Genomic DNA, 20671 nt, shown 5'->3' with positions numbered 1-20671 from the left:
AGTAACAGACGCTTTGGAAAAAATGGCCCTTAATCACGACTTTGGCTTGTTGTCACTGACCAACCCCCCAGACGAGATTAACGAGTTCTTAGATAATGATAAGTCCAGTCTTCCTAGTTGGCGTAATGTGTATACATTTTGTAAAGCTCTAAAACTTTTTGGGTTTCCCCCTTCCTTGTTATATATATAAAAAAAAAAGGTTTCCTAATTTACAGAAATGCTAATTTTTTTTTTTGTTTACCATTTTCGCACATAAATATATCCACCAAGTGAAATTAAAAATGAAATCAAGTTACTAATATAAATTGTAAAAAGAAAAACTAATATATATTATTGCTAATAACAAAACAAAATAAATTCTCAATTCATAATCCACTAGCTAGTTAAAAGACAAAATCGTACATACACAGTAGCTATAAACACCAGCTACTTAATAATAAAAATAAATAAAAATAATGAGAAAAAAAAAGTGACTTCATCCATCTCATCTGCCTTCATGGTCCTATTGAGCTTCACTATGTGGCTACACAAAAGAAGAAAGCATTGTCAATTAATCATAAACTGCTAACAACCATCTACATGAATTATTTAAATCTGCATTATGTTCAATTTATTTACCTGACATTCCAACAAAGCTTTCCTGAGACAAGTTTGTCCCTCTTCCACTTCCTCTCCCTCTTCCTCTTCCTCTTCCTCTTCCTCTCCATCTAACAGCAGTCGATGGTCTTCCTCTAACAGTAGAAGAACCGGCAGATTCTACTTGTTGGCTTGACAATGTAGGACAAAATCGTTTGTTATGTCCCTTTCCCTTGCATAATTGACATGTCATAATTCTTCCTTTTCTAGACAACTTTCTAACCTCTTCACTCATTTTTTTTTGTTTTTTTTTTTTTTTTCATTTTCTTCAAGCTTTCTTTTCTTCTTTGGCCTACCAGTCATCTTCCTTGGAACAGGAGCAAGTATTTCATCACCTTCAGTCCTTGGCCAAAAGATTTCCCCATTCAATGGCTGGATTACATGCTCATATGTCTTCAAGTATAACTCCTTAATATAGCATTCATGTATGTACTCTTCAGGCTAATGTCCTTTGTGAAATATTGCACAAATACCATGACGACATTGGATACCAGTCAACTGCCAAAGCCTACAAGAACAGGTCATCAATTGTAAATTTACATTGCATTGAAATCTGCCTTTTTTAATCTCATACCCCTCAACTCCATTGAATGCCACTTCCCAACCTGCATTCCCAAGTATGCTTTCATTCAGTTTCTTCATGACCAATGACCCACAATTCCCTCTCCAATTTTGAGCCCATGTTTTTTTCTTTGCAACCCTCTTCATTGTTGCTACCCGTATATCCTCAAGCATTGGAATTATGAATTTTGACCTTGCATTCAACAAAGTTTTGTTGAATGCCTCACTCAAGTTGTTATCTACCATGTCACACTTCACATCTTCCTTGAAGTAAGCCTTGCACCAAAATTGCATAGGATATTTCTCAAGAGCAACACGAGCAGCAACATCTTAGTACCCTGCCTTACTGTTATTATCACTTTCATTTTCAGTTTCACTCTCGTCTTCACTCCAAATTTCAGCATTTGCCTCAACTTCACTACCCTCATGCTCACTCCCTAAGTCTGACTCAACCACATCCTCAGCTTCAACTTCATCCCCTTTAGGCCCCGGAAAACGTAAACCCACCACTTCAGGCTCATCTACTCCATGTTCAACATAAATCTCACATTTTTTATTTTGACGAGCAATCTGAGCTAAGTGTAGACTACTAGTATCATTGTGTAATACTTTTAAAGCTTGAAAGGGTTCAGAGGTCAACTTGTAAGTAATTTGAGGCTATTTTCCCATATCTTTGATCTGATGTATATTTCAGTAAATGGGGATAACATATTAAGTATGGGTACATACGCGTACTACCTCAGTTTCCCCATCCACATATTGTACCTTAGAGTTATGCACAAAATGACCCCCATGATAAATTATTAATTCCACATATTCATTCATCCTGATAAAAAGACACATATTCAATACAAATTTGAAAAATACAAACCAAGGATCACACTTTCAAAAAATACTAGTAAAACTTAGAAGAAAACATTATATTTCAGTTTTGTATTCATTCTAGACCCTTCTTAGTTTTGTATTAATTAATTTGCATCAACAGTACATATATGAATTTGCATACATATATGCATCAACAGTACATATATTAATTAATTTGCATCAACAGTACATCAACATTATATATATATATATATATATATATATATATATATATATATATATATATATATATATAATTCATAGAAAAGAGAAAAATAATGTATACGCATCACATATATTATATATGCGTTAAAGATGTTGATGTACTGTTGCTTTAACGCATATATATTATGCCCAGCAACAGTACATCAGCATCATATATATTATTCACACAAAGATATAAAAATAGTATATGATAGAACAATATAGAAACATACATGTTAACCCACCTTCCGTCACCTTCAGCCTTCCGCCGTCATCGCCTTCAGCCTTCTATCGTCGTGTAGTTTCAATGCTATGTGTTTGGGTGAAATAAGAAATATAATTGGGGGGAATTAGGGCTGGGCGAAATAAAGAATATAATTTTGGTATTCGATTTTTGTTTTATTATTATTATTTTTTTAAAAATATGTAAATGCTTACATAGACAACATAAGATTAAAAAAAATGCCACATCAATGGGAAATCGGCGCCATGTCAGCAGGAAGACAGGGAAACCTGTTAAAAGTTGTAGGTGAATTTTATTTTTTGGTTTGTGGATTGATATATATGATATGAAAGTTCAGGGTGTGGGATGAATAATCGAATATGGTTCATGGTGCTAGATGACACTTTAGCCTCTAATTTAATAAGAGTGAAATAGAGTACTAATTATGCCGAAATCATGAGTAAGTTAACAGTAAACTAACAGAAATTAACGGAGAAGATAATATTTAACAAATCTTAAGAAAAAATTAAAATCTGATCAATTTGAGTAATACATTTCATTAAAAAATTTGATCATTATTTTTTCTACTCATTATAGGCCTAACTCTTTAGGGCTCTTACTAATGTAGTAGAGTAGATTATAGTATAGTAGATAGATATATAAAGAGAGGTTTCGTACATCTAACAACCTAATATTCATTGCGCTGCATGCATACAAAAAGTTACTCCGTATTATTTTTGAAATAACATGTTTTTGTCTAGCATTTTGTGTTCAGATGATGCAGTAAGTAAAAAAAAAAAACACCTTTCTTTATCCACACGAAAAGAAAAAGAAAAAAACCAACAAGTTTCTTTGTTCACACATTTCTTTATAAAATCCAATTCCTAATAATTATATTAATCCCAGTTTCCATAGAATTACCATTCCTTTCTATATAAACCCCGCCTGGGCACTGTTTTCCCAATAATTATATTAATCGCAGTTTTCATAGAATTACCATTCCTTTCTAGTTTCTATATATAAACCCCACTGTTCTTCTCTCCTCGAAAACGAAAGCAAGAAGAAGAAGATAAGAATGGAATTGTATCCATCGGAGAATGAGCTCAGAACTCCTTAGGAACCCATTCGGGTTGAAATTGTGGTGGCTCGAGCAGATGCCCCTTTGAAGAAGCGCGATATGCTCTGAAAGCTCTCCCTGCCAGCTACAAGCTCTCAGGGAGCGCCTCGAGCTTGTTCGCAACCTCCCTGTCACCAACTCTCAATTCCAAACCCTAAACAACACCTTCGAGCGAGCCCTTGTGACTATGCGCATTTGGATCATGTACTTGGAAACCTTAATAGAGCAAAAGCTGCACGTTTGACTGTGCATTGTGTGCACTGCCTGTCACTCAACACGATCGGATTTGGGCGCCCTATTTGTATTTTGTCAGTCAGAGTCAGAGGTTCCCAATTGAGACATCGCTCCGGGTTTATAGACGGCCCCTCTCACATTGAGGATTTGATTGAGTTGTTGGTGAATTCAGAGTTATGGAAGGAGGCTGCAGAAAGGTTGGGTGGAGTATTGAATGATGACCAGTTGTATTCAATTAAAGGAAAGACGAAGCATCGGCTGTGTGATTTGTTGAGTCAGCATGCTACTGGGTTGAATGTGGATGCAATTATTAGGGGAGGGATGAGGTTGGAAGGCTATGGACCTCCTTGGCAGATTATTAGTTGAGAAGGCAAGGGACATTTTTGAGGAGGGGGGAATGAGCACAGTGGTGACTGTTAGAGATTTTAGTGTATTTGAGGAGAGTATGCTAGCTCTAAAGATAGAGGAGATGAGCAAGAGTGATGAGGTAGAGGAGGAAGATGATGGATTAAATGTGGCAAATTTAGAGAAAAATCTTAAGAAATTTTGGTTGAATGATGATAAGGATGTTGATTTGAGATTAGCTAGGATAGAGTATCTTATGGATAGGAGGCCGGAGCTTGCTAACAAGGCAAAATCCACACAATGTAGAGCAATGGCATAGGAGGGTGAAGCTTTTTGAAGGGAATCCCACACGCCAGATACTCACTTATACCAAGGCAGTGAGGACAATATATAGATCCAATGAAGGCTGTTGGGAAGCTACTGCATACACTGTGGGTTGCATTTGCAAAACTGTATGAGAAACATAAGGATGTTGCAAATGCTAGGGTGATATTTGATAAGGCAGTGCAGGTGAACTACAAGACAGTGGATCACCTTGCTGCTGTCTGGTGTGAATGGGCTGAGATGGAACTTAGGCACAAAAATTTTAAACATGCACTTCAACTCATGAGGCTCTTGAGGTCAAAAGGAGAGTTGCTGCTGATGGCATTGTCAATGAACCAGTTCAGATGAGACTTCATAAATCCCTTAGGCTTTGCACGTTCTATGTGGATTTGGAGGAGAGCGTGGGTACATTAGAGTCCACTAAGGCAGTCTATGACAGGATTTTGGATCTTAAGATTGCCACACCCCAAATCATTATTAATATGCTTTTGGAGGACAATAAATTCTTTGAGGAAGCATTTAAGTTTACGAGAGAGGCGTCAAAATTTTCAAATACCCACATGTAAAGACATAGTTTGTCAAAACATATGGGAAGTCAAAATTAGAACGAGCTCGAGAATTATTTGAGCATGCTGTTGGAGTGGCCCCTGCTGATGCGATCAAGCCATTGTTTTTGGAATATGCTAAATTAGAGGAACACTATGGTCTTGCCAAGAGGGCCATGTGGGTTTATAATCTAGCTACTAAAGCTGTTCCAGCTAATGAGAAACTAAGTATGTATGAGATTTACCTAGCTCATGCGGCTGTGATCTTTGGGGTTCCTAAAACTAGAGAAATATATGAGCAGGCAATTAATAATTCAAGACTTCCAGACAAGGATTTGAAAACCATGTGCCTAAAGTATGCTGAACTTGAGAAGAGTCTGGGAGAGATTGATCGTGCCCGTTTACTATACAAATATGCATCTAACTGGGATAAATGAAATGAATTTGAGGTGCAACATGGAAATGAGGATACCTTTCGTGAGATGCTCCGTGTAATGAGAAGTGTATCTGCCAGCAGCTATAGTCGGACACAACATTCTTCCCGAACTCCTCATGCACAAGGATCAGATGCAGACACTTGAGGAAGCCAATGATGTGTTGAAACAGGCCGGAGTCGGTGATGACCAAATGGCTGGCATAGAAAGGCAGTTGGAGCCCAATGTAAATGAAACGGGCACAAGAGATAAGAGTAGGGTAGTTGGATTTGTGAGTGCAGGTGTTGGTGCACAGAAGAAGAGTACTGCAAACAACAAGGACATCGAGCTCCCTGATTCTCAAGGAGAAGAAGATGATGAAGGGAAAGTTGAGATTGCACAAAAAGATGTATCCGAAGCAGTGTTTGGAGGCTTAGTCCAAAAGAAGGAAGAATCAGAGAAAGACAACGGTGGTGATGGTTCAGACACTCATCTGGGTGCACTTGACAGAGACAATGCATTCAAGAACTAGTTTTGACTAAAGGCAACCAATCTGGTTTAGACATAAAGGTAAAATGCAGGAGAACTAGTTTTGACTAAAGAGGAAGGCAAAACCAGCCTGGAATTTGAAGAAAACAAGACCTTTTGAATTTATAGCTAGCTTTTCCTCTTTCTTTCTTTCTTCCTTTCTTTTTATGGCATTCAAGAACTTCAATTTTACAAATTGTGATTATGTATAAACATCCTATGACATTATTTTTGTACTGTAAAACACAATAAACCAATAACATATACAATCATTTAAGATGATGATTCTCTTTCATTTCTCTTTATTTTCCCCTTTTAATCAGAAGATAGACTTACTGCAATTGTTTTGTAAAGCTTGACTTCCTCTGTAATTACTCTATTGCTGTTATTGCTCAGCAATACCCAAAAGAAGAGTTAGAGAGCAGAGATGGGGAAATACAAAAAAAAAAAAAAAAAAAAAAAAAAAAAACATATAAACATATATATATATATATATATATATATATATATATATATATATATATATATATATATATATATATATATATATATATATAGAAAAACGCTCATATGTGGTCATGTCATTAGGTATGGTCGTGTGGTCGTATCTGGGTCGTTGAATCAGTTTAATCTAAAGGCAGTGGTAATTCTGAGAATTTTCGCGCGTTTTAGTAAGTGGGGGTGTTATGGTAATTACAGTGACCATTTATAGCGGGCGGGTTCCAAAATACACCAACAGTGTTGACAACATACACCAATAGTGTAATAAAACACACCACAGTGAAACACACCAATGGTGTATTCCCGTGTTATGGTAATTACAATGGCCATTTATAGCGGTCGGGTTCCAGAATACACCAACAGTGTTGACAACATGCACCAATAGTGTAATAAAACACACAACAATGTGATTTTTCTTATTCCGGTGTTTTATGACAAGTTTACCCTTACAGTTCTCTGGGTAGGAGAATGTGCGCGAAAATACTGGAAAAAATCTTGATTAATATGAATCATTAGATCTATCTAATCTAATGGTCTATAATTGACCATATGACCACACCTAACAACATGGCCACATGTGAGCGCTCATCTATATATATATATATATATATATATATATATATATATATATATATATATATATATATATATATATATATATATATATATGGGTGCACTTACTTTGGTGTCAACGGCTACTTCGAAGAGAACTATGAACTAATTAGAATTGTTCCTTTAATAATATCTAATGAATAGAAGTAATTTAAAAAAAAAAATGATCGCATCTTTGTAAGTAACTCAAATTTTGAAGTGTAAATGTTCAAGTAAAAGGTGCAAGTAACATCACTATAAAGTCCAACCTTTAACACTAGAGTGCAAACAAGTAACATCACTATAAAGTTCAATCTTTCACTGCTTTAAACCCGTTAAATCTTGTCAAATGGATGACTTTGATTGGTTCCTAGTTTCACCAATTCTTATTTGATCTTGATTAATTTCACACACGCACACGCACACGCACACGCACACGCACACGCACATGCACACATATTGAGAACAAGTCTTTCCGTGCAAATTGAACTACTTTGCGTAACTCGTAATGCCTGATTGTGCATCTATTAATACCTGATTGTGTAATTTGTAATGACTGATTGTGCCCAAAAAAAAACTACTATCAAAGCACACTGTAAACTAATTGTGCAACTTATAATGTCTAATTATGCAACAGCTAATACCTAGTTGTATATATATATATATATATATATATATATATATATATATATATATATATATATATATATATATATTTGAATCTGGTGCAACCCCTATACTAGATGAGATCATGAGATCTCATGATATCCATTGATTCATTTTCCATGAATGGTTAAGATTATAAGAGATTGTAAAAGTAATTAAGGATATATTGAAATCAAAAGGATTAAATAATAATTGTAGATATATGTTTAATTATGGATATAATTCAATTGGAATCTGTAGCATTATATTAGGGAGATTATGAATGGAAATTGATATTTTAAATTATTAGGGACCCTATCAATAGTAATAATTAATTATATTTTGTACTTCTGAAATTTTAAATTATGTGGAATTTTACGGTGGTGTGTGCGTGGGTGTGGAATGGTGTGTGCGTTTTATATACAGGGTGCATACGAATGCACAACATAATTTGCTGTTTGGTAAGAGGGGGGAAAATAAGATCAATGAAAAATGATGTCTTAGTCAAAGGAAAATAGGTATGTTTTGGGGGAAAATTACTTCCCCCTTTTTTTTTTAGGGAAGTCATTTTCTAAGGAATGTACATGCAAAATTTGTCAAAATAGTGGGGTATTGCGGACCAACCCATCGCGGGCCTAATTTCTGACGGATTTTTTGCGGATTGGCCCACCAAGCCCGTGGGTTAGGGTCCATACACATAGCCCGCCCCATGCGGGTTGACAAGCCCCGTTGTTCGGCTTGCGGGTTTTTTTTTTTTTAAATTTTAATTCAAAGTTCACAAGAATAAATAATGTTTACAAATATTAACATTGTGAATTTGCAATCCAACTTTGAAGTCTAACAAAAATTAATATGAATTCAAAGTTCAAAAAATAAGTAAAGTCTACAAATAATATTAATTTTTTCGTATTTAAAAATTTAAAAATTATATATTTTTAAAATATTAATGTGCTATGAGATACCTTGCCAACCACGCACAAACTGGCTAGTCCTCGATGCACCCATCCACACCTTCATCCTTGGTAGCCCGAATACCCTTCTCCAAACCCAAGTCAAACATGCACTATTTGCTTTTCCAAAGTAAGCTAAAACAGAATATAGTTGTTGTATGTTTTAGATGTGAAAATCTATCATTTCTACTAAAGAAAAATTAGAGGTAATTGCCGATTTAGTCCCTCGACTATGAGGATTTCACCACTTTGGTCATTGACTTTTAAAATTGGCTAATTGCATCTTCGATTATGCCTTTTTTACCTGAAATGGTCGACATATGTTAATTTGGGACCAAATTGGTAATTTTTCTATAGTCTGGGAACGATTTCAGTCATCACATGCACTATTTTCTCCGAAAGTTAATTACTGAAATAGTCTCTTGACTATTATTTTTATTATTATTATTATTATTATTATTATTTTGAATGCTACTGACTCTATTAGGCCCTTAAAATTAAAAAAATGCAATTAAATCTTCAAACATGTCAAATTGGGTCAATGAAGCCCAAAACCGATAAATGACATGTTATTACATGCCATTTCAATCCGACAACTAGCAACGGCAAATGTCGGTTTCTATCTTGTTTTGCTTAGCAATGCCGATTTTATGGTAATGTAGGAGGCGTCTATGGCGAAGTACATCGTGCAGCAATACGTGGTGGCGGCCGGCGGGGAAATTGCTTTGAACACCATTGATAGTATGTACGCAATGGGGAAGGTGAAGATGTTTGCGTCCGAATTCATTTGCGGAGACGGGCTGGGCTTGAACAATAATGGGAAGGTGATGAAAGTCAAGAGCGGTAAAAGCAGGCGGGGTGAAATGGGCGGGTTTGTTCTTTGGCAGAAGAGGTTCGATCTCTGGAGCTTGGAGCTGATGGTTTCCGACTGTAAAATCAGGGTCAGAAGTGATGGCAAGGTGGCATGGCGGCAGACTCCATGGCACAACTCTCACGCTTATTGTGGCCCACCCAAGCCTCTTCGTCGTGTTTTATAGGCAAAGTCGTCGCCAGTTGCCGGTCACCGGATTGAAATGACCTGTAATAACAGGCCATTTATTGGTTTTTGGGTTTCATTGACCCAATTTGACATGTTTGAGGGTTTAATTGTACTTTTTTAAAGTTTAAGGGCCTGTGACTTTTAAAGTAAAGTTTAGGGACGTATTTGATCATTTTCTCTTTTTTGTTTTTTTTTCTTCCTAAAATTCATGGAATTGAAATACTAAGGGGGACATGGAATTCTAATTCCTTGAAAATGATGGAATTTCAATTTCGTGGAATTGCAATTCCTTCCAACCAAACGAATTGAATTTCCTTGCCTTCAAAATTATGTAGAAATAGAATTATAATTCTCTCCAATCAAACGCCATGTAACATTATATCAACCAAGTCATAAGGACGAATATTATCAATTTAAGAAGACAAGAAAAATTAGTAAAGGGAATATAAGTAACTGTATAAAGGAAATGAAAAACACAATTTTCTGTTTAAGATTAGCTATTTTCTAAATCGAATGACGAACTAAAGTACCAACACTTTACGTGTGTTTGGTTGGAAGGAGGGAATTACGTGAAAAAGGAATTGCAATTCCATGAGATTTTAATTCCATGAAAATAACAAGGCGTTTGGTTCACTGTAATTTAGCTGTAGTTGAATTGCAATTCAGTGGATGCCTCAATTACATTATTGTTTGGTGGGAGGGAATCCCCATGAATTGCAATTCAATGAATTTGAGAAAGGAAAAACATATGAAATGACATTACTACCCTTAGTTCTTATTACTATTATTATTATACAAGGGTATTTTAGTCTTTATACCACTTATGTCCTTCTCAATTCCAATAATTCTATTTCTCCTTACCAAACAACATAATTTGAATTCCTACTTTATTCCCACCTTATTCTTTTGCCACCGAATTACCTTTTCCCCCTAATTTCTTCCGTCCAACCAAACGCTCCGTAAGGGAATTGCAATTCCTTCCAACCAAACTAAGGAATTTAGTGGCCTTTGGAATTAGGTAGGAATTAAGCGGGAATGAAATTTAAATTCCCTCCAACCAAACGCCCTGTTAGATTTACCTAGGTCCCCCATTAGCAGTTCACAATTTAATTTTTTTATATATTAATTAATCTAGTATTGGCAAATAAAAATTTATATACTGTATTTAAAATTTAGATTAGAAATTCTCTTAAACAAAAACAATCTAAATTCCTGAATTTTAAGAAAGTTTTAATGAAAATAAGCAAATAGTGAAATAAATATTGGGTTGACCTTAAAATAGCAAACATGATGACAAGTAAATGATATAGAGAGTTACATTTTAGATCTTTACTAAGTGCTATATGTGTACTCTATCAAATGAGCCACAAAGTAAAGTATAAGATTGATTAGTCTAGCAAAACTTACCATCTCGAAAGACAGAAAGAGGATGCAATGTAGGCATCGACAAATGCGAAGAGATAATCAATAATTGTGTTTAGAAACTTGTATGTCATCTGCCTCCAAGGTAGATGAGCAACAGACTTTAACTTATAGTTTTAGATGATTTTTGTAATTGGTCTGAGGCTTTGAGGTAGCAGTGTGAGTAGCCACATACATGCAATTTAAATATATACATGCCGGAGCCAGGTGATTATTTCAGCAGAGCAAAATGGAGAGCTAAAGATGAAAAGGGAAAAAGTAAAAATAAAAAATCAACAGATAGAGACTTCCCAAACATATAAACACAGCTTCTGAGGGAAGAGTGTGGCAATCATACATTAGAGATCGTATAGAAAAGCATACAACCAAGAAGAAGAGGAGATAGGATAGATACTTCATCGCAAGATCATCTTCATATCCTTTTGTCTTGTTCCCGATCACGGAATCTCAACGTAGGTATCTTACCAGATCTGTCAATCTGGAAAATAGAGCAGAAAACAAATATATTAAATCTTTCTGCAAACTTGCATTTATTATCTGCATAAGAGATGCTATTTCTTACCATTATTGAATGCCAAGAAGTCAAACACAGAATGTAGTAGTGATAAAACCATAGTAATCACAAGAAGGTATGGGTTTTCTTCCAAAAAAGACCCTCTGCAAAAAATAAAAAGGTTGGAGATGACATGCAATTTGAAAGCAAGAGTCAAAAAACAAGAGTAACACAGAACATATGATTGTCGTTTTAATGCCAAAACCAATATGCAATTACAAATACGTAAACCTTAACCTTCACGATCTGAAAAGACTGATCTATAACCAATATGCATGTAAACGCGAAAAACTTGAATTGTATATATTCAAAATTCAAAGTATCGGTTACAAGTAGTATGTATCAATCAAGAAGGGGTACAATCTCTGTATGTGAGAAGTTCTCTGATTCTCTACTAGAAGTATGCCTATTAGATGTCTGCCAAATTTGGAATATGCCAAATTGGAAGTGTGCCGAGTTCAGAGTATGCTGAACTTGAAGTAGTTCCTTGTCGGAAGTATGCCGAATCCGGAATATGCCGAATTAGAAGTGTGCCGAGTTCAAAGTATGCCAAGTTCGGGAGTATGCCGAACTGGAAGTATGCCGAGTTCAAAGTATGTTGAACTGGAAGTATGCCGAGTCCGGGAGTATACCGAACTGGAAGTAGTTCCTTGCTGAAGGGCCTCCGGAGTTATGTAGCTTGTTCTTCAATGAAGGGCTAATATGCAGCTTGATCTTCAAAGAAGGGCTTTCGGTGTTCAAGTGGCGTGTTCCTCAGCGTGTATACGCAGTACAACTGCGGGCGTGTTCTAGACGATATCCTGGCGAGATTTCAGCAGAGCTTCAATATGGAGATTTCCAGCTCCCATTCTTTGAAAATGAAACCACTATTTATAGTGGTGAGGGTGAGAGAAAATCTCCAACCAATTCTGAATTCCTTATTTAATTTAATTTCTTTAATTAAATTAAAGAATGTATCAGGACACTGTTGTGTCCAGGTTCATGATTTCATTAAATTTCCAAATAATATCAAATATTCAAATTCCTCAAAATTATATAATCCATATATAATTTTAGTGGGCTAAGACCAAGTCAAGCCCGCTAATTAGGCAACCCAATTCATCCAAGCAGTCTGGTCCAACTCGATTAAATATTTCGTCATCTCGGGCCGAACAATCCAACATCCAATTACACTTAATTAAGTAATTAAACTAATTAATTATTCAATGGGCCATTTAATTAACCCAATTAAATAAATATTAGTCCAATTAGCCTAATTAAAGTAATTAATTTAACAATCAATTATCCACCATGGTCCAACAATATTATTTAAATTTTCAATGCTTACAAATTGCCTCTTCGAGACTTGCTTGACGTGCCTTAAACGCAAAGGGAAGGTAGTCTCGAAATTAATCGTAGTAGTCCAAGAGTCCATATTTGTAGATAATAACCCAATAATTAAATTCTTACTGCAAGAAATCTCCAATATATGCCCCAAGCCCAACAAGAACCATGTCCACAATCATATTAAAGGCCATTTTCCCTCTCAAAACATTACTCAGATTTAATTTTATTTTTAGCCAAATTCCAATTTTAATTTAGCTAAAATTAATTTCCTTTCACAGCTTGATAGACGTACATGACCACCAGTGTAGTTCCAACATCCAATCAGCTCTTCTCTTAGAATTCAAAATTCTATCAACTATATCCCAGCCACATAACCAACCGCAGAATCAGAACTTGATATAGATTAAACAACAAAATTGGAGTCTTGGCACACTCAAATTCATCATTCTGCAGCTATAAATAAGACTTCATCTTCACTGCCTTGCATCCCCTCTCATCTGAGAGGGGACCAACAACCTTCAGGTAACTCTAAACTCTAATTTTTTGCCCATATATATGTGTATGTATTTAATTTCTGCAGCTTTTATCAAGAACAAGGAGGGGAAGAATTGAGAGCATTGGATGGGACCTCCTGGGAATTGATTTTCCGGGTTGTTTTCTCACTAATGCTTGGCTCGCCATCTTCACCAACAGTGGACCGGAACCTTCTCATAATTGATTTCCCGGCTGTTTTCACCACTGTTTGGATCTGCTCTTGCTACCGGACAGTGCCTCTCCATTCTCATTGAACTTGGCGATGAAGGACACGGAATCGCGCCGGCGATCTAGTATCGCACCGGACATCTGCTATGCTTCTTCTTGAGCTCTCCACCGTCACCAACAGTGGTCTGGAACTCCTGGAACCTTGCCATTTCCATAAACAATGGACCGGGAACTGCTTGGAATCTCGTTATTTCTTGGATCATTATCTTCACCAACAATGCACCGGAACTTTTTGAAAATAGATTTTTCAGAACGTTTTCCACCACTATTTAGGACCTTCACATCGGAGGAGTACACGCCATAGGGTTGCCTTAGGACGTTGCTCCGGCACGTCTTTTATCATCGGAGAAGCTGTCTTCCGCCATTGGATTTGACTCCATGGTCACTTGCTCCGGAAAACATTAGACTGGAACGTACTCCGCCATTGTTCGGACCTCCCAGCCGTAGAGACTCACCTCAGATGTTGCTCCGGCGCGTCTATGAAACAGAGGTCGCTGGTGAACTCGACGGAGAAGAAAGCTTGTTTGAGACGTCGCTGTCACCGGAGCCTGTCTCTTATCTTCGCCATAACAATTGTGGCCGCCGGAGATGAAAGCCGCTGGGTACTCACCGTGCACGTGTTCCGGCACGTTGCTGTCGCCATCGTGTTTGGAGGAGAGCGACGTGCACTGCAGGGTTATCGCCGGACACTGCTCCGGCGTTGTCACCGTCATCGGACTCATGCATCGCTAAAAATTAACACATCAGAATCAACTTTTTGGTTGTTTCTCCCCACGACTAGAACTTATATCTGCTACTGCCGAAGGGGAATCGAAAAGCTCGCCGCCGGAGAATGATGGCTTCTTGCTAGAATATTGCGGTTGTCGACCGGAATTTCTGTCATCGTCTTGGGACACTCGACGGGATGGTTGTCGGAGATCGTTAGCTTGACTCTGTCGCATGGAAAATTCCATCCAAGCTTTGGACCTGGCCTCATGGCCACTTGCTGCTACAGGCGGAGACTTGCCATTGTTAAACCTTCAGTACCGGCCATCGTTATCAGAGGAGAGAACTACTGGGATGTCGCATAGCACGCGCTCCGGCACGTGGCTGTCGCCGTTCTTGGAGAAGAAAGCCGTGGATAGTCGCCGGAGGATCGATCACTTGGACGAGTCGCCGGTGAACTCGACGGTCGTTGACAGAGGTAGCAAAATAGCGAGATGAGTTTTTGGTTTAATTTATCTGCTTCGCTTTCTGCATAGTTCGCATTTTAAGAAACTACATAGAGCCATGTGCCATCTCACTTTCCCATGTCTGCTTGCGTGTGACTATAACTTTCTTGAAGGCAGCATTCTTTTCGTGTACATATGTATGTGTACTAGAGGTGGCCACGGGCCGGTTCAAGGTCGAACCAACCCTGAATCGACCCGGAAAAAGGTGGGCCTGGGCCTTACTGGGCCTGGGCCGGGCTTAGCTCGAACCTGAACCGAGTTGTTAAGGGCCGGTTCAGGTTCCTTAAAAAAAAAATTCGGGGCCCGGCACGGAACCGGCCCAGAGCCCAGGCCCAGGCACGGCCCAGGCCCCTAACCGGCCCAGGCCCAGGCCCAGGCCCGGGCCTAGGACCGGGAAAACGGAACCATGGCAGATTGGCAGCAAAGCTAATCTCCCATGGCTAATGCCTATTGCCTAATGCTATATATAAAAAAAAAAAAAATTAAACTACTTTTGGTTAAAGTTTAAATGATATTAAAGTCATTTATAAAATTTAATTTAGTAGAAAATGGTGTTAATTTTTAATTTTGAGATTAATAAACTTAATTGGAAAGAACTTAAATTAAGTGATTTAAAAGTCTTTTATAAATTTTAATTTATCAATCTAACAAAATTTAGTGAGTAAAAAATCAAATGAAATTTATAAACTATAATACATTTTATAATACTTATAAGTTATCAAATAATATTAAGTCTTATATAAATTGGATACTAGTACAAGACTACAAGTTTAAATGATATTAAAGTCATTTATAAAATTTAATTTAGTAGAAAATTGTGTTAATTTTTAATTTTGAGATTAATAAACTTAATTGGAAAGAACTTAAATTAAGAGCAAACTTAATTTAAAAGTCTTTTATAAATTTTAATTTATCAATCTAACAAAATTTAGTGAGTAAAAAATTAAATGAAATTTATAAACTATAATACATTTTATAATACTTATAAGTTATCAAATTATATTAAGTCTTATATAAATTGGATACTAGTACAAGACTACAAGTTTAAATGATAAGTCTTATATAAATTGAATACTAGATTTCTAGTACAAGAATACAAGTTTAAATGATATTAAAGTATTAACAATTATTAATGTATCAAGAGATGAATTAGCTTAATTGGAAAGAACTTAATTTGACAACACTAAGGTTGAGGGTTCAAATCTCATTTCAAACAAAATTATTTTGATTTATAAAAATTATATATTTAAAAAAAATATATAAAAAATTCCGGGCCTAGCCCGGGATCGGCCCACAAGAGGCCCGGGGCCGACCCGGGCTAGGCCCGACACAGAACCGGCCCTGAACATTATGGGCCGGTCCCGGGCAATGCTAACCGAGGCCCAGGCCCGGTCCAGGCCCGGGTTTTGGCCACCTCTAATGTGTACATACTATATACATGACCTGTTAGCTTTGCATGTAGTGTGAAAATATATATATTAATCCACTGCTAGCGTGAGTATATATATATATATATATATATATATATATATAATATACATACACCGTCCACATATATGAAACTCTCCAAGTGTAGTTGCTTGAATTTGCATGTAGTTTAGGTGTGCATATAGTGTATCACGTGTGGTTGCCCATGATATATATGGAGTTGCTTTGGGCAGTGTGCAATTGCCATTTTTTCCTTCTTCTTTGCGTGTGTCAGATGTATATATATGTAAGCTTTTGTTTTGTTTCCTCACCCTACTGCCAGCATGAGTGTATACATAATATATATATATATGTGGCCCACCATATAGATAACTCATATTATATCTATAACTCCATTGCCATTTGTTTTGTAGTGTAGGTACGTATATGGCGTGTGGGCCACTGTATGTGAGTGTATATATAAATAACCCATGCATGCTTTTATGTAGTGGTGCGGGTGTATAATTGCTTGCTTCACCATATAATATATGTGCACACGCATATAATATATGATATATATACGTGGTATGTGTATATATATAATATATATTATATGGGTTGTCTTGTGTACATATGTTGTAACATGAGAATTTTCTTGAACACTTTCATGATGATCTTCTTCAAGCTTTAGCTTTTGAACTTTTTTTTTCCTGCAAACTTTTTGACTTGACTTTGAGTGGAGGACTGGACTTTCGATAAATCGAAATAATAGATTCATCCCAGATAGCAAATCCTTCCGTTTTTTAAGTTCAAGCCATCAAAGACGTGGACTCTGCAGTCTGGCCTACGCCACGTGGAATACTCAGATATACTCCCGACTTTAGGGAAATGGATACTTGAAGGTGAAACCTCGTGTAACTAACACCCTCGCTCTGTGAATTCAATTTCATCAAGGGACACTCGGAACAGACTGAGGTCGTACTCAGTATGCATCATGACTTCTTGGAGGCTACCATGAGTCAGTTTTGACTCGTGCCAAGGAATCTTTAAGGCTATGCGACAGTTTCGACTCATATCAAGGAGTATCTTTTAGCTTCCTCCCTTTAAAATTTCATAAAGGGTTTTCCCCAATCAACTGGCCAGTCAAAATGCATGTGACTGCCGTACTTCTATCGCTGAGGCTTCAACCAAGGATGAGACTACAGTTTCAAATGCGAAGGCAGAAGTCTCTCTCATCAAAGAGTCGATTGTGTTGACGCCAAAAGATGAAGAGAGCTTGAACAAGACAGAGATGAGCTTAGAGGCATGTAGAGACAACATGCTTACCTTCAAGCTTTTCATCGACTGATATTCTTTTTCTTTTAGTTCTCTTTTTGGTTGCAAGACCTTTTGTTGTTTCGTTTCCCGAACTCTTGATAATCGAGTGCTCTCATTTGTGTGCTGGTCTTTTAGCAATAATTCGTACAACTTTGCTTTGATCCGTTGAAGGATTGTCTTGAGAACCCACTCTTGCAACATGAATTGGACTTGTTTATGTTATGACTGGACTTAGATAGTTTGATTTCTAAGCTGCCTACGTACTCCTATGAAGGAGATCAAGTCAAACGTAGTTCAAATGATTTTTTTTTTTGATAAAGTAGAGTTGTTCACAGTTTAGACTCATGCGGGCCAGGAGCGTCTATGATTTGGGCCCACCCATAGACAAAGCGAGATGCATTAGCAGTTTATCCACGTGCTGCATTTTTGGTGGATCAGTCATTCATCACATCTTCATGACTTGTGTTGACACCCCAAGTTTAAGGGTGGTAAAGCTTTAGGAACCTTCCATTAATCGGACCGATCTTCAAACCATCTTCACTAATTAGCTTATAAGCCCCGCCGGTGTAAACTTCTAAAATCACGTAGGGACCATCCCACCTTGAAGTGAACTTGTGACCGGTTTTTCTCGTGACGATGATGGGCCTGGGAACAGCTAGAACTTTGTCCCCAATTTGAAAGGAACGGGTCCTTACCCTTTTGTTAAAAGCTCTAGACATACGAGCTTGATAGCACTCCAAGCTTTGTTGCGCTTGCAGACGTTTTTCATCCAAGGCTTCTAACTCAGCCAAGCGTAGCTTGGCATTTTCTTCATCAGTAAGGCCCTCTTGTATAGCCAACCTTAAGGAAGGTATTTGGCGCTCTAGAGGCAAGACTACTTCTACACCATACACCAAAGAGTATGGAGTGCTTTGAGTAGGTGTGCGGTATGTGGTTCTATACGCCCACAAAGCTTCTTCCATTCTGTCATGCCAGTCTCTTTTTGATTTTGAGACCACTTTCTTCAATAAATTGCATAGGGTCTTGTTAAAAGCTTCAGCAAGCCCATTCGCAGCTGCATAGTAAGCTGACGAGTTTCGCTGCTTAAAGTCAAAAAGCTTGCAGATCTTGTCCATCAACTTGTTGTCAAAGGGCTTCCCGTTATCTGTTAAGATATATCGCGGGATACCAAATCGATAGACGATGTGGACACGGAGAAAGTCTGCAACATTTTCTTTCTTCACCTCCTTCAATGCCACGGCTTCAGCCCATTTTGAAAAGTAGTCGGTGGCAGCTAGTATATATGCGTGCCCTGCAGATGACTTAGGCGTAATTGGGCCAACCACATCAAGTCCCCAAGCATCAAATGGCCATGATGCAACTGTTGGGTGCAGAGGTTCTGGTGGCCGATGGATAAAGTTTACATGATATTGACAAGCTTGACACCTTCGAGCATAGTCTATGCAATCCTTTACCATTGTAGGCCAATAATAGCCCATTCGCTTAATATGGAAGTGTAACTTGGGACCGGATTGATGTGCACCGCAAACCCCAGAATGAGCTTCTTGCATAGCTTGTAAAGCTTCATCTTCCCCTAAACATCGGAGAAAGACTCCCTCGAATGAACGATGATACAACGTCTCTTTATAGTAGATGAAGCGAGGAGCTCGACGCTTTATATCCACCCTCTTACGTGAATCTTCGGGTAACTTTCCATCAGCGAGGTAGTCCATTAGCGATTGCCTCCAGTCGTCTTTGCCAATATCATACACTGAGGCAGTAGGGAGTTCAACAGTTTCATCAACTGAGCCGTCTTCATTGAAGATTGGTGGAACTACCCACTTTTGACATACCCGCACTCGGGCTGCAAGATGAGAAATAATTGAAGCCAATGCGGCTAAGGCGTCAGCCTGCTTGTTTTCTTTCCTCGGTACATGTTCAATTGTGACGTACCCTAACCATTGCATAAGTACCTTTGCATAGTTGTTATATGGGACTAACTCCTCCTTTTTCACTTCATATAGACCCAACACTTGGTTTATGATCAACTTTGAATCTCCATAAATGTTAATTCTTAGTTGCTTCATATCAGCCGTTATTTCGAGCCCAAGTATCAATGCTTGATACTCAGCAACGTTGTTTGAACATTGCTCGGTCAAGGTGAATGAATATGGCAACACCTCGCCTTCCGGAGTGACGAAGACAACTCCAGCACCTACCCCCTCTCTATGCGAAGCTCCATCAAAGTACATCTTCCATGGGGGTAGGATTTCAATGACAAGCACATCTTCATCAGGCAAATCGTCAGACAACTCCCATTCAGCAGGTATTGGGTGGTCTGCTAGGAAATCGGCCAAGGCTTGCCCCTTGACAGACTTTTGCGGCACATATACAATTTCAAACTGTTGAAACAATAAGTACCACCTTGCGAGGCGGTCGGAGAGCCGGATGGTATGAGCCTCGAAGTAGTGCTTAAGTTTTTTGATGGCGAACACAAGTGCCAAACATAGCTTTTCAATTGGGGAGTACTTTAACTCGTTCGGGGTCATCATTTTACTAAGATAGTAGAGAGCATTCTCCTTCCCTTTGTCATTTTCTTGAGCAAGCAAGGCGCCCACAGAACAATCTTGGGCGGAGATATAAAGGATCAGCGGGCGACCATGGACAGGAGCGGTTAGCACAGGCGGCTTCATCAAGTATGACTTGATACTCTCAAATGCGCTCTTTCATGCCTCGTCCCATATGAACGGGATGCCCTTTTTCATCAACCGACTAAAAGGTTGACATCTTCCTGTTAGGTTTGATATGAACCTTCGGATGTAAGCCAACTTCCCTTGTAAGCTTTTAAGCTCATGAAGGTTTCTCGGCTCAGGCATCTTCATTATGGCGTCAATCTTTGCTTGTTCAATCTCGATGCCCCTGTGTCGAACAGTAAACCCGAGGAACTTTCTAGCAGCAACCCCAAAAGCACATT

The 20671-nt window shown here is 37.9% G+C and overlaps 1 pseudogene; it reads left to right on the top strand.

The window, feature by feature from the left end:
* The first annotated feature begins 2738 nt into the window (after positions 1 to 2738).
* On the top strand, positions 2739 to 5074 carry LOC109183820 (annotated as a pseudogene).
* Positions 5075 to 20671: the final 15597 nt, after the last annotated feature.

This window comes from Ipomoea nil, unplaced genomic scaffold, assembly GCF_001879475.1.
Source record: "Ipomoea nil cultivar Tokyo-kokei standard unplaced genomic scaffold, Asagao_1.1 scaffold1179, whole genome shotgun sequence".
NCBI classification, from domain to species: domain Eukaryota; kingdom Viridiplantae; phylum Streptophyta; class Magnoliopsida; order Solanales; family Convolvulaceae; genus Ipomoea; species Ipomoea nil.
This window is presented reverse-complemented; position numbering and strand designations above follow the sequence as displayed.